Below are 13,289 nucleotides of genomic sequence, written 5' to 3'. Positions count from 1 at the left end.
TCATCGCACAGCAACTTAACACTCAAAAATTAAGTCTAAATGAGCTTTTCAACACATTAGAAACCGCAGGAGGTCATTATTCAATATAACAGTCTGACTCAGGGTGTCATCTTGCCAAGAACACTAAAATCATCGTACAGCAACTTAACACTCAAAAATGAAGTCTAAATGAGCTCGTCAACACATTGGAAACCGCAGGAGGTCATGATTCAGTATAACAGTCTGACTCAGGGTGTCATCTTACAAAGAACACTAAAATCATCGCACAGTAACTTAACACTCAAAAATTAAGTCTAAATGAGCTTTTCAACACATTAGAAACCGCAGGAGGTCATTATTCAATATAACAGTCTGACTCAGGGTGTCATCTTGCCAAGAACACTAAAATCATCATACAGCAACTTAACACTCAAAAATGAAGTCTAAATGAGCTCGTCAACACATTGGAAACCGCAGGAGGTCATGATTCAGTATAACAGTCTGACTCAGGGTGTCATCTTGCAAAAAACACGAAAATCATCGCACAGCAACTTAACACTCAAAAATAAATACACAAGACAAGTACCAAAAATTTCAAAAAACAGCAATTTTAACATCTTCTCCATAAGAAGAAAACATGTCTAACAAGTCATTCCATGCAACATTTTCCAGCAGGAAGATGTCAGGCAAGACGTGACTACCCGGTTTGTAAGTACGATGCTGTGCACTGTATGCCTGTAGTCGCTTCTTCATGTGTAAAACTCAATTTAAAAACGCTTTAAAGTCAGCTAACCCCATCCAAAAGAGGCATTTTGGGGCCTTTTATGGTTGTGTCTATTATTTGAGTTTTTTAGCCATTTGCTTGGTGTCCTGAAATGAAACCCCCCCAGCATGATTTTGTGTACCTGCATGTTTTATGAGTGCAATATGTCATATGTATGCAGGTGATTGGTCCCTAGTGTGTAAAAACAAAAAAAGAGTACAATCCAATAATATAAATTTAGGGCCTTAAAATGATTAAAATTCCTTGAAAGGTTTGAAAAGTCTTAAAAATTTATAAATATCAGTCTCACTTTTAATTACTCCGACTGCATTTGACTTCAGGGTACTTTTAAGCGGTAAAAAGGGAAAATATTAAGGCATGCATACACACAGTTCAGTCCCAAATGAGAAAATTGTAAACAGTTGAGGGTACTATATTTGTCAACAAATTACCATATTACTATATATACTATAAGAAGCACTTTTTTCCTAGGTTGGCTGTTCCTGCGACTCCAGAGCGACTTATAGTCCAGAAAATACGGTATTTTAATACAATAACAATCAATTTTCTTCAAATGTACAGTATCTTTTTACAAAAAGCTATTTTTCTCTATTTTCTCCTGTAGTTGGGAGCTGATATTTTCCTGAAACTTACTTATGTTCTACTGCTGAATACTAAAGAACGGAAAAACGTAGAAACACACTTTTTTTTGACTGACCTGATGAAAGACGGGAGTCTTTCTTTGGGTAGCTTCCGTGTTTATGTAGCCGTAGAAACACAATATTCTAGAATAAATGGCCAGTACTGAAGAGGAGTCAATAAGTTAAAATATCTAAAATCCAAATAATTTGAAAACTAAAATTCCCTTAAAGCCTCATAAAAATGTAGAGTAACGTAAGGAAAAGTAAAGTCAAAGAAAGGTAAATTATTTATGTTGAAATGGTTTAATATATTTATATTTGAAAATAGACCTATAAGAAATTCGTAGTAAAGTTGCTAAAAGGTTGCAAAGAACTCTGACCCTTACTCTATAAAGCATCGGAATCAAGGAAACAAAACAAAGAATCGGAAATTCAAACCACGCCCAACCCTATGTACCGTATGTATGTACATTATCTATAAGAGCTTATATACACCACCTTGTCTCCACAGTATCAAAGCATTACAGTAGACACGCTCTCTGCGGTCCTGCTCTCCATTCTCTCAATGACACATATCAAAGTGACAAACAGAGGTTAAAAAAAAATAAAAAAAGTTGGCAAGTGGAAAATTTACTGGGAATCATCGAGCGCCACGCGGGCATGTGAGTCATATCTCAAACAAAGCAAGTAGGCCTTCACGCAGGCCAGCGTGCAGGTGTTTGTTCATGGAATTTCACTATGAGACACACTAGCGTAGCAGTCAGGTGAGCTGGAAATGCAGCTAGCTAGTGTATGTGTGTGTGTGTGTGTGTATGTGTGTGTGTGTGCGGACCTTTAGGATACTTCAAGTGATGTTCAAGCTGAAAATCCCAAAGCTCCCAAAGCAACCTTTACATTACATTTCCATGTCCTTTAAAAACCCGTGTAGCCGTGTGCTTAGCTTTAAATCCCAGGATATGACTTCACCAAAATTTCACCCCAATTTGTCATGAATTTATATAAAAGAAGCTACCAAAATATTGCTTTTAAACTTAAAGTTGCTGCACAAAACCTGATGTATTTGTCTTTAGACTCAAAAACAGTAATAAGGAAAGTCAATAATAGCCAAAATAGCCAAAAATGCGACAAGGTAACCTAGCGTCTGTGCATGAATGTATATGAAAATAGGCTTGAATGGATTGTATGAATGAAATATGAATGGATGTCAGTGTCACTTATTTATGTTTATGTCTATTTAGGCTGTTTTTAGGCTCTTTTTTTAATAGTTTAAATAATATATATATTATATCTAAAAATATATATTATATATATATATATATATATATATATAATATAGAATATTATATATATATATAATTATAAATGATATTATTGAATTGAATGAATGAAGTAAATCATTGAAAGGGTGACATTTATTGACCATGTAAATAGAATAGAACAGAATAGAATTATCATTTATAATTTTTTATATATAAAAAAATATATATAATATAATATAAATATATATATAATTATAAATATATATAATATAATATATAAAATTATTTTAAAAAATTATATTATATTATATATTTTTATATATATATATAATATACATATATAAAAAATTATAAATGATAATTCTATTCTATTCTATTTACATGGTCAATAAACATCACCCTTTCAATGATTGACTTCATTCATTCAATTCAAGGAAAAGCGGAACAACCAATAGGAAAGCCAGTCTTTGTGACACCGTATGAACAACCTGACCCCCCCCACCTCCGCGGCCCCCTCCTGAAATGATATCACTCCAACGCTCTTGCCCCGACTTTACTGTTTTCATGGCGTGTGAATTAAGAACCAGCCCCCCCCCCCCCCAGCAGCAGGTTAAAATACACTTGATGGCGTGCCAAGCGAGAAGTGTGCTTTTTTTTTCCTCTTTTTTCCCTCTCCCAACGCTGCATGGTTTTATCTTTCTCCAACAAGGAGTTGATATCCCACCGTCACAGCGGGATGCACACACTCAAAGGGGACATACTCTACAAACACCGACCCCGGGGGCCATTTTTCGGCCCTCAGCATATATTAGAGCCCTGTTTGTCACTCTCCGGGACCACCAGGGAAAGAAAAAAAAACATTTGATTTGATTTCATATCAACATTTGCAATAAAAGTGACCTATGTAATTATTATATGAGATTCCAACCCTTTCAGTACCGGCCGTTTTAGATCATTTTTGACTGATCTTTAAAGGTACACAGAATATTGTGTTCCATGGCTGTATAAACACGGACCCTACCAACGGAAAGATGGCACTCTTGTCTTTCATCAGAAAAAAAAAGGTTTCTTTCTACTTTTTTCTATCCTTTAGTGATCAGCAATAGGAGATAGGGAAGTTTCAGGAAAGTGGTGGGGATTGATCTCACTGCCACATTGCGTCTTTGGGTTCAATCATGTCAAGAAATACATCTTCAATGAAAGTAAAAGGAACCTTATTTTTATTTTATTTATTTGTTATCATTTGTATGTATTTTCTGTACAGAAAAGTAATTATAAATCTCTAAAAACATTTCTGGCTTTCCGTAACAGATTAATTGGATTTACATGATGTCTTATGGGAAACATGGATTCAGTTAGCATCCGTTTTGGTTAGAGTCAGAGCCTCTGGTAGGAATTAATGACGCTAACCAAGGTTCAACTGCATATGACGAATATGTACAAATGAAAAAACTTCAATAGATGTTTTTAAGATTCGGTTGTCATTGAATGTTTTCACCAAAATTTTGCCTCGGTTTTCGTACAACATTGTACATAAAAAAGTTTGGCCTGTACTGTTTCATTCTGCAAAATTACGTCCCCAAAAAACAACCTACTTATTTTATAATTTCTTTTTTTAAAGATACAAGCACAAGAAAAAAAAAAGAAAAATGTTGAAAAAAATGCATCTCAGCTTTGATATATTATGACTAATTTATAATTGGATACTAATTGTAGAATAATTGGATGTTTTTACTGTTTATCTACTTTGGATTGTTTTTCCATCCCTTTAATGTACAAAATGTAGCCAAGTGGTCCCGCCCGCGTCCTTCTGTTTTTCTGCATCAGGACCTCGCTGGAAAAAACTTTGGACACCCCTGGACTAAACCAAGCCCAAGACCGTTACAGTGCTGCTGTCTTCACTGACTGATGAGAGCATTTCAGGCTTTGCACCGCCCTCTACTGGAGATATTGTAGTACTGCAAATACAAGGCTTCCTGCCGACCACGGCATGCAGTTAGTGAGTGATGTGTGTTATTAGCCACAAAGCACCCGATAGCATATTAGAATGGGGATTACCTCCATTACCCAACACTACCAGAGAGGATGTTTCATTTTTAGGAAACTTACAATACTGGAAATTTACGAGAAATTATTGGAATCGGATGGGGCTGGGAAAAAAAGGATATTTTAACCAAAAGAAAAGAACATTAAATTAAGCCTTTTTCTATTTAATTCTGAAGATTTTGGGGCTGTCACTTGGCAACTACAGAAGTCATACTTGTAGGTGGCCCCCAGTGTTTGGATCCACTCTACTTTACAGATGCGGTCAAAATTCTGAAGGTTTTGGGGCTGTCGCTTGGCAACTACAGAAGTCATACTTGTAGTTGGTCACCAGCGTTTGGATTCACTCCTCTTTACAGATGATCTCCGAATCCTGAGGGTTTTGAGGCTGTCGCTTGGCAACTACAGAATTCATACTTGTGTTTGGTCTCCAGCGTTTGGATCCACTCTACTTTACAGATGGAGTCAAAATTCTGAAGGTTTAGGGGCTTTCACTTGGCAACTACAGAAGTCAGACTTGTGTTTGGTCACCAGCATTTGGATCCACTCTTCTTTACAGGTGCGCTCAAAATTTGGAAGGTTTTGAGGCTGTCGCTTGGCAACTACAGAAGTCATACTTGTAGTTGGTCACCAGTGTTTGGATGCACTCTTCTTTGCAGATGCGCTCAAAATTCTGAAAGTTTTGGGGCTGTCGCTTGGCAACTACAGATGTCACACTTGTAGTTGGTCCCCGGCGTTTGGATCCACTCCTCTTTACAGATGCGGTCAAAATTCTGAAGGTTTTGAGGCTGTCGCTTGGCAACTACAGAAGTCGTGCTTGTGTTTGGTCACCAGCGTTTGGATCCACTCCTCTTTACTGATGCCCTCAAAATTCTGAAGGTTTTGGGGCTGTCGCTTGGCAACTACAGAAGTCATACTTGCAGTTGGTCACCAGCGTTTGGATGCACTCTTCTTTGCAGATGTGGTCAAAATTCTGAAGGTTTTGGGGCTGTCGCTTGGCAACTACAGAAGTCATACTTGTAGTTGGTCACCATTGTTTGGATCCACTCCTCTTTACAGATGCGGTCAAAATTCTGAAGGTTTTGAGGCTGTCGCTTGGCAACTACAGAAGTCATACTTGTAGTTGGTCACCAGCGTTTGGATCCACTCTTCTTTACAGATGCCCTCAAAATTCGGAAGTTTTTGAGGCTGTCGCTTGGCAACTACAGAAGTCATAATTGCAGTTGTTGAATGTGCCGCAGGCCCAAAAAGCCAGTCTGGGGCCACCAATGGCCCCCATGCTACACTTTGGACACATCCGAATTACAATATATTGAAGGAAAGGTTTTTTTGGCGCCCCCTAGATCCATGCGGCACCCCTAGCATTTGATTGAATAAGCAGGCTCAGAGTACAAAACCCTCAGGAAGTGAGGAGGGGTCTCAAGGGTATAAAGAGGTGGCCCCCCACTGAAAATGAGGTCCAGTATTTGAACGCAGCATTGATGACTGAGCAGACTCCTGAGCCATAATCTATACTAGCTTCCCAAAAGCCTCTGCTTACAGACCAGGTTTTAGCTTGCTTGGATCAAGTTGCCATGGTGACCGCACCTTGCTAGGGCCTGTCATCCAGTTTCAAGTGTCTTCTTCAGACATTTCAACAACTCTGCTGCCCTCTACTGGTCACTTCCACACATCACTGACAGGCCACACAGGTCACATGGTCTCACTTCATTAAAAAAAAAAGAACAACAATGTCTTATTTTCTCTTATGGTGTCTACTACATTATATTGGCTAATACAAGTGTAAATGTGACTATAGGGGTGTTATTTCATGTCTAGAGGGCTCTAATCATGTTTAAAACCACACTGAGAAAGTCGTAAACATGTTTTCTATGCTCGAACTAGGAAAAGATTCCATTAATAAATAAAGAATCCTACTCGGTGGTTTAAACGAGAGATTATTATAGATGCTAACAAAGTGCGGCCTGGGGGCCATTTTGGGCCTGCAGCTGTTTTTTAATTGGCATATTATTGAGAATTATTAAGCTATAAAAATAATATTTGCCTTGTCAGCAATAATGTCAATAAATTGTGATGAAATTTATGAAAGCGCCCTTTACTTTCAGCGGTTTTAGAGCTCTTTTGCTTTGGGAAAACGATCAAAAACATCATTTTATTCATTCATTGGCGCTAATTGTTTAAACGCTACAAACACAGAAATCATATCAAACCAAATAGAAAAAATATATATCACTTTTAGTAGCATAAAGTTGAAATATTAATGTAAGACTCATAATAAACAAACAAACTAAATAAAATAAATTTTCTAATTGGAAAATTGGGTTGAGGAAAAAAGTAATAAAGTCAAAATATTCTGGTGAAATAGTTGGAAAACATTTGCAGATGAGAATAAAGTCAAAATATTTCAAGAAAAAAGTGGTATACTAACAAGAGAAAAAAATAAATAAACTCATAATATTATGATGGGAAAATAATGTAATATTAGTTAATAGTTGAAATATTAAAGAAAAAATATATTTGTAAAAGTCGGAATATTATGAGAAACAAAACAAAATAATTTTGTGGAGCAAAAATAGGGAAAAATGTGTAGGGAGGATGACAATATTGTGGGAATAAAGTCTAGAATAAAGTAAATATTCTATACTATTAAATCAATGCTTATGAAATCCAATTATATATTATTAAATATATCAATATTAAATATTGAAAATGTCATCTGTCGATGTATTAAACAAAAAAAGAAGGTATCTGCATCAGCATCCTTCTTTAAAATCAATGAAACATTCGAAAAGAGCAGCAGCAGCAAAGAGCACAGAGTTCCCTGATGAACCCAATGACACCAAACCCTGCAGTAGCCACTAACGCTCACTAGATGGCGACATTCTGCCTTGAAACTCCTCCACAAACGTGAGACGGGTCACGGAAAGAGTAAGCACACTTCATAATAATAACAATGGGGAGGGGAGCATTTAAAAACAAAAACAGCAAAATGGGAGCCTGGTACTTCACGGCGGGACGAGCGTGCATGTCCAGACAGCTATGACGAACAGATGGGAGCCCAACGCCAGCAGATGTCTGTGGTCTCTGATCTAATCAACACTATATACACCCCCCCTTCATGAAACACCCAGCAAAAACCCACAAAGAGGAAAGATTTGGAATGACAGAAAGATATCCTCATGCGTACTCCGCTCCGTCAGAGGGGTCATGGAGTGTGACTGTTCCAGGACTGCCTGTCAAAACAGAGCAGCTATCACAGCCACACTCACTAAAGATCACTAAGGATCACCAAAGCTCACCAAGGATCACCAAGGCTCACCAAGGCTCACCAAGGCTACGACAGCAACAACCTTTTTTTTTTCAGAGCTGCGTCACAACACCAGCATCACACACACACGCTGGGAAAAGAACACAAACATCACACCCCAGTGCTGCACAACTTGTCGGAGGAAAATGCCTTACCGAGTCAAGATGTGGGAAGATGTGGGAAGAGGAGTGAAGATGCCGTGGATCCCGTCCGTCCTCATGCAGGGGCCTCCCTTGGAGAAGAACAGTCGGGCAAACCACATGGCAGGGACGCACTAACTGAGAGTGAGCAAAACAAGGAAGACAAGAGGGGTGGGAGAGTGTGGGGTGGGGTGGGGGGGGGGGGATGAGGGAGGGACAGACACCGAGTTAAGAGAAGGTAGAGAGGAGTGTACAAAACATCCACTTTAAAGGGTGGGAGAGGGCAAGAAGGGTGTGGGGGGGGGTGTTGTTGAGTTTAGAGGACACCGCTGTAGGGCAAGAAGAACTGTACTGTGATACAATCATATTACACAACTCTTGGAGTAATATTCCTCTTCCCGGTCATGCACCCCCCCCCCCCCCCCCCCATCCACCCACCCAACCACCCAACTCCACCCAAGCTATAAGGTAGCACGGAGGAGGAGGCATGAGATGACCGAAAGTTGGAAGTGGAAGAGGCTCAACTTCCCAGGAAACCCAGCAACATAAAAACAGTCACTGCCATGCCATGCGGTTACTGGGAAGTGATTGCACAACACTTGACTCTGTGGCCAGGGGAGGGGTGGGGGGCGCCGAAGGGGGGGGGGCTATAGCGCCAGGTTTCAAAATGTGACAGGCAGGAAAAATAGAAAAGTCATTGAGGCCATGGGAGGGGTCTAATAGACCTGTATGGCCCCATCATTTCCGCAAATGTGCTTAAATGTGAATATGAGTAATATTCAACAACCCCCCCCCCCCCCCAAAAAAAAAGCAACAGGTTATGTTTTTTTCCCGCCGCTTGTTTGTTTGCGCTCAAAAGTTCTGTCTGGATTTGGATTAAATTTTCAGGAATTGTCAGAAATCGGATATGAAAGAACTGACAACATATTGGAAATCTTTAAAATTGTACGATGCTAGGTGTTAGCATGCTAATGTTTGCATTTTTATCCGTTTTCATGGGTAAAAAACTATATGAACATTTAGCACTATTGTGCTTATATTAGCATGCTAATGTTTGCATTTTTATCCGTTTTCATGGGTAGACACCCATATGAACATTTTGCACAACCATGCAGAGTAGAGTTTCTAGCCATTTTCATAGTTTGACACTATTATGCTAGGTGTTAGCATGCTAATGTTTGCATTTTTATCCGTTTTCGTAGGTAGACACCTATATGAACATGCTGGTGTTAGCATACTAATGTTAACAGAATAGTGTTTCTAGCCATTTTCATAGTTTGACACTATTATGCTAGGTGTTAGCATGATAATGTTTGCATTTTTATCCATTTTCATGGGTAGACACCTATATGAACATGCTGGTGTTAGCATGCTAATGTTAGCAGAGTAGCGTTTCTAGCCATTTTCATAGTTTGACACTATTATATTAGGTGTTAGCATGCTAATGTTTGCATTTTTATCCGTTTTCAGGGGTAGACACCTATATGAACATTTAGCACTACCATGCTGGTGTTAACATGCTAATGTTAGCAGAGTAGCATTTCTAGCTATTTTCATAGTTACTCTTAGTTTCACTATTATGCTCGGTGTTAGCATGCTAATGTTTGCATTTTTATCTGTTTTCATAGGTAGACACCTATATAAACATGCTGGTGTTAGCATGGTAATGTTAAGCATGCTAATGTTAGCAGAGTAGCATTTCTAGCCATTTTCATAGTTTGACATTATTATGCTAGGTGTTAGCATGCTAATGTTTGCATTTGTATAAGTTTTAATGGTAGACACCTATATGAACATGCTGGTGTTAGCATGCTAATGTTAGCAGAGTGGCGTTTTTAGCCATTTTCATAGTTTGACACAATTATGCTAGGTGTTAGCATGCTAATGTTTGCATTTTTATCCGTTTTCATGGGTAGACACCTATATGAACATTTAGCACTATCATGCTGGTGTTAGCATGTCATGCTGGTATCGATCTTAGCTTTCTGGAAGAACATGACACCCTCCAAAGGTTAGAGTTCCTGTTGACCACGAGTGTAATATCTCGGGAATGTCTCATTTTATGTGCTGAAAGAGGATTTCTCTCCTCCCGGCCTCCATGTGAAGGAGGACAAGCGTGGAGCAGGCTTTAACCTTGGGCCTAATGCAACAAGGTCCTCCCGTATGCTCTTGAGCCACGCGTGGAGCCATGTGCTCGGCGTGTTGGTAAACGGCACTTCCTCTCAGTGAGCGCACTACTGGCGGCGGCGGCTTGTGGCGCGCCACATCCTCTTGTCGTTTTACAAAATAAACACGCTGTCGTCACACACTTTACAAAACCTCCCCCCTGAGTGCACGCACCGACCTCCCTCGGGGGCCCCTCGGTGTTATATTCGTTATTGTGCAGCCCGTGGAATTTGTCCTTCATCGTCTGGTGTGAAGAATCCACAACCTCCAGCAGCGTCTCGTCCAATCAGCACGCGTGATAATGATGAAGGGCAGCGAGAGAAAACTGATAAAGACGCAGAGTTAAATACTTCATTAGACCTCTGAGGGGAGACTAAACAATAATTGGGGGGGGGGGGGCTTGTGAGACCGTCAAGGTCGTCTGCTGTCTGTTGTGATGTGTGGTATGAAGCTGTGCTCTTCATCACAGATCACATTATCTTTGGAGTTCTACGCGTATTTGGAGCGAGGGCAAAAAGGGAGCACCAACTTTTTTTACAATAGCACTAAATGTATCTGTGGCAGTCCACCACAAATACATGAATGTATGGGAAGCACTGCAATATTCTATTTCATACTGAAATCAAGTTGAATGTTTCGCTTTAGTGAAAGTGACACTATGGCAGAGATGCAACAATTTATCGGTGAATTTGTGATTAATCAATTATCCAGTTAATTATTCAACTAATTTGGAAAAAGGACATTTTTTTAAATATTTACATTCAAAAGGTTGAAATATTTACATTTATAAATGTTTTTAAATGATTAATCAAACAGATTTAAAAAATATTAATCAAATCGATTAATCATTTTCATTTAAAAATGTAATTTTTGTAACATTTGTAAACAAAAATGATTAATCAAATACATTAATCTTTTATAATTTAAAAATGTAAGTTTTTTGTCATTTATAAATAAAAAAAGATTAACAAATCATTAGTCAAACAAATTATTTTTTATTTAAATTTTCATAACATTGATAAATAAAAAGGGATTAACAAATAGATAAAAAAAAATTATTAATCAAATAGATAACTTTTTAAAGTGTCATTTTTGTAACATTTATTAATAGAAATTATTACTCTATTTGATTAATCATTTTTTTTAATCTATTTGCTCATAGTTTTTTATTTGTAAATATATAAATACATATTATATATATATATATAAACATCCGGATTCCAGCCTGTCAAATGTTTAATTTCCTTTGTGTTTTAGCCAGATTTTCTGATATGTTGAGGATCAAACCACAAACCAATTGTGTTTGGTTCATATGGATTTGGTTACTAGATTAATCAAAACAACAAGCTTCAAATTAATGGACTCAGAAAATAACCATTATTTGCAGCCCTAATCGTAATAGTAAACTAAAAACTACCCCTAACACCCTAACATGTCTCCACTAGTACAACACACACATACAATATGTGTACTTCATCGGCTTAATCCTACTATATGATGGATGGGTTCAAAGTTTCACCGTGTTAATCAGTGCCAAAACCTGCGTGGGTAAGACATAATAGCTCCGGCTCTTGATTACGCAACCTCTTCTACCAAAACAACTCAGACCTGTTGAGTAACTTTTAAAAGAGAGAGAGCATATAAACCTCAGGATGAAGGCTCTAATAGGGCGCACCCTGGTTTGCACACCTCTGAGATAAGCATGGAAGATTCAATGAATTTTATATTTCCATAATCTTACACAGAGACAGAAAGAAGATGAGAGTTTCATCAATTGGCTGCAACAAACCACAGGAGAGCCAGTCTAATTAAAGGGCCAGATATAAACAAATGACTTGGCTTAGAGTGTTGTTCTGAGACGCTGCGGCTGGTTTCATGTAACAAAAACACCTCTGACTTAAGGGAAGTCTGATGGCAGTGCTATTAGAGGAAATTAAAGTACGACTGTGTAGCCGGTCTGGACTCTGCCTTGTGTTCTTTTGGTAAATAGACGAGGTGGAAGGCGGCAATTTCTTCGCCAACCAGAAGATGGCGTTTGTTTCTGTGCACAACAAACAAAACGTACAGCAGCTTTAGCACAAGTTTCCTACAGAAAAGAAAAGTACATAAAAAACGAATTCCTTATAACTAACTCATACAACAACGGTAACTTTTACATGCCGTACATAATACAAGCACGTACTGGGGGTGAAACGTGTAACATATTAATATTTTATATGTAATTAACAATCGCTGCCACCATCGACTAGCATACCTCGTCCTCAGCAGTCCAAACGCGCCAGAAAGACCGGAAGTGACATCACACAGTGTCAAAGTTCACACAACAAAAAATAAAATGCAAATAAAATTGATAATTTTAAAAAAATGCATACGGCGACAAATACATAAAAGGAACGAATTATTGGTGAAATAAAATGAAACTAAAGTAAACTAACACATCGGTTACATCTGTAGCTCTGGACCACATTTCATGAAGGGGAAAAAGGCTGTAGAACAAACCCTTCACCACACCAATAACATTTGTTTTCATCTTTAAAACCATTTAAAAGTCATTGAAATCGTGGTCAAATGATAGTCTCAGTATTTATCTCTCTTGTCATTAACTACCATAGGACCTACTTTATATGAAGGCACCTGTTGAGTTGGTAGCTGCGCCATTACGTCCGCCATATTGGATGTGGCAAATCTGCCCTTAAACTAATGCAAGGAAATAGACCGAACTTCACGAAGTTAATCCCTTTTATTCACCCAGTGATAGCCAAATATAATTTAGTTTTCAGTCTTACCCGTTAAAGGTAATCCTATGAGAACTAATTTGGAATGTAAACCGGTTGGTATACATTTTGTAGTTATCCTCTCCGTTTGCTGTTGGCACAATCAATATGGCGGCGACGTTGACGTGATTCAACGCCATTGTCATCCGGGTACTGACGGCTCACTGCTTGACACGCCCTTCTACAATTAATTGAGACAGCCGGAGGGTGGCGGTAA

General features: G+C 38.4%; 1 protein-coding gene across 6 annotated transcripts in view; it reads right to left on the bottom strand.

Moving 5' to 3' along the window:
• rps6kb1a (ribosomal protein S6 kinase b, polypeptide 1a) overlaps positions 1-13,230 on the bottom strand; it is a 78,456-nt gene extending 65,226 nt beyond the window's left edge. For 4 of the 6 annotated variants that reach the window (XM_058088264.1, XM_058088260.1, XM_058088266.1 and 1 more), the window contains exons 1-2: positions 13,085-13,230; positions 8,148-8,270 (exon numbers count right to left, since the gene is read on the bottom strand). The gene's annotated coding sequence lies outside the window, so the exon portion shown is untranslated. The other 2 variants (XM_058088261.1, XM_058088262.1) reach the window with 2 other exon arrangements.
• Between the last annotated feature and the right edge of the window lie 59 nt (positions 13,231-13,289).

Source organism: Doryrhamphus excisus, chromosome 11 (assembly GCF_030265055.1).
Source record: "Doryrhamphus excisus isolate RoL2022-K1 chromosome 11, RoL_Dexc_1.0, whole genome shotgun sequence".
NCBI classification, from domain to species: Eukaryota; Metazoa; Chordata; class Actinopteri; order Syngnathiformes; family Syngnathidae; genus Doryrhamphus; species Doryrhamphus excisus.
This window is presented reverse-complemented; position numbering and strand designations above follow the sequence as displayed.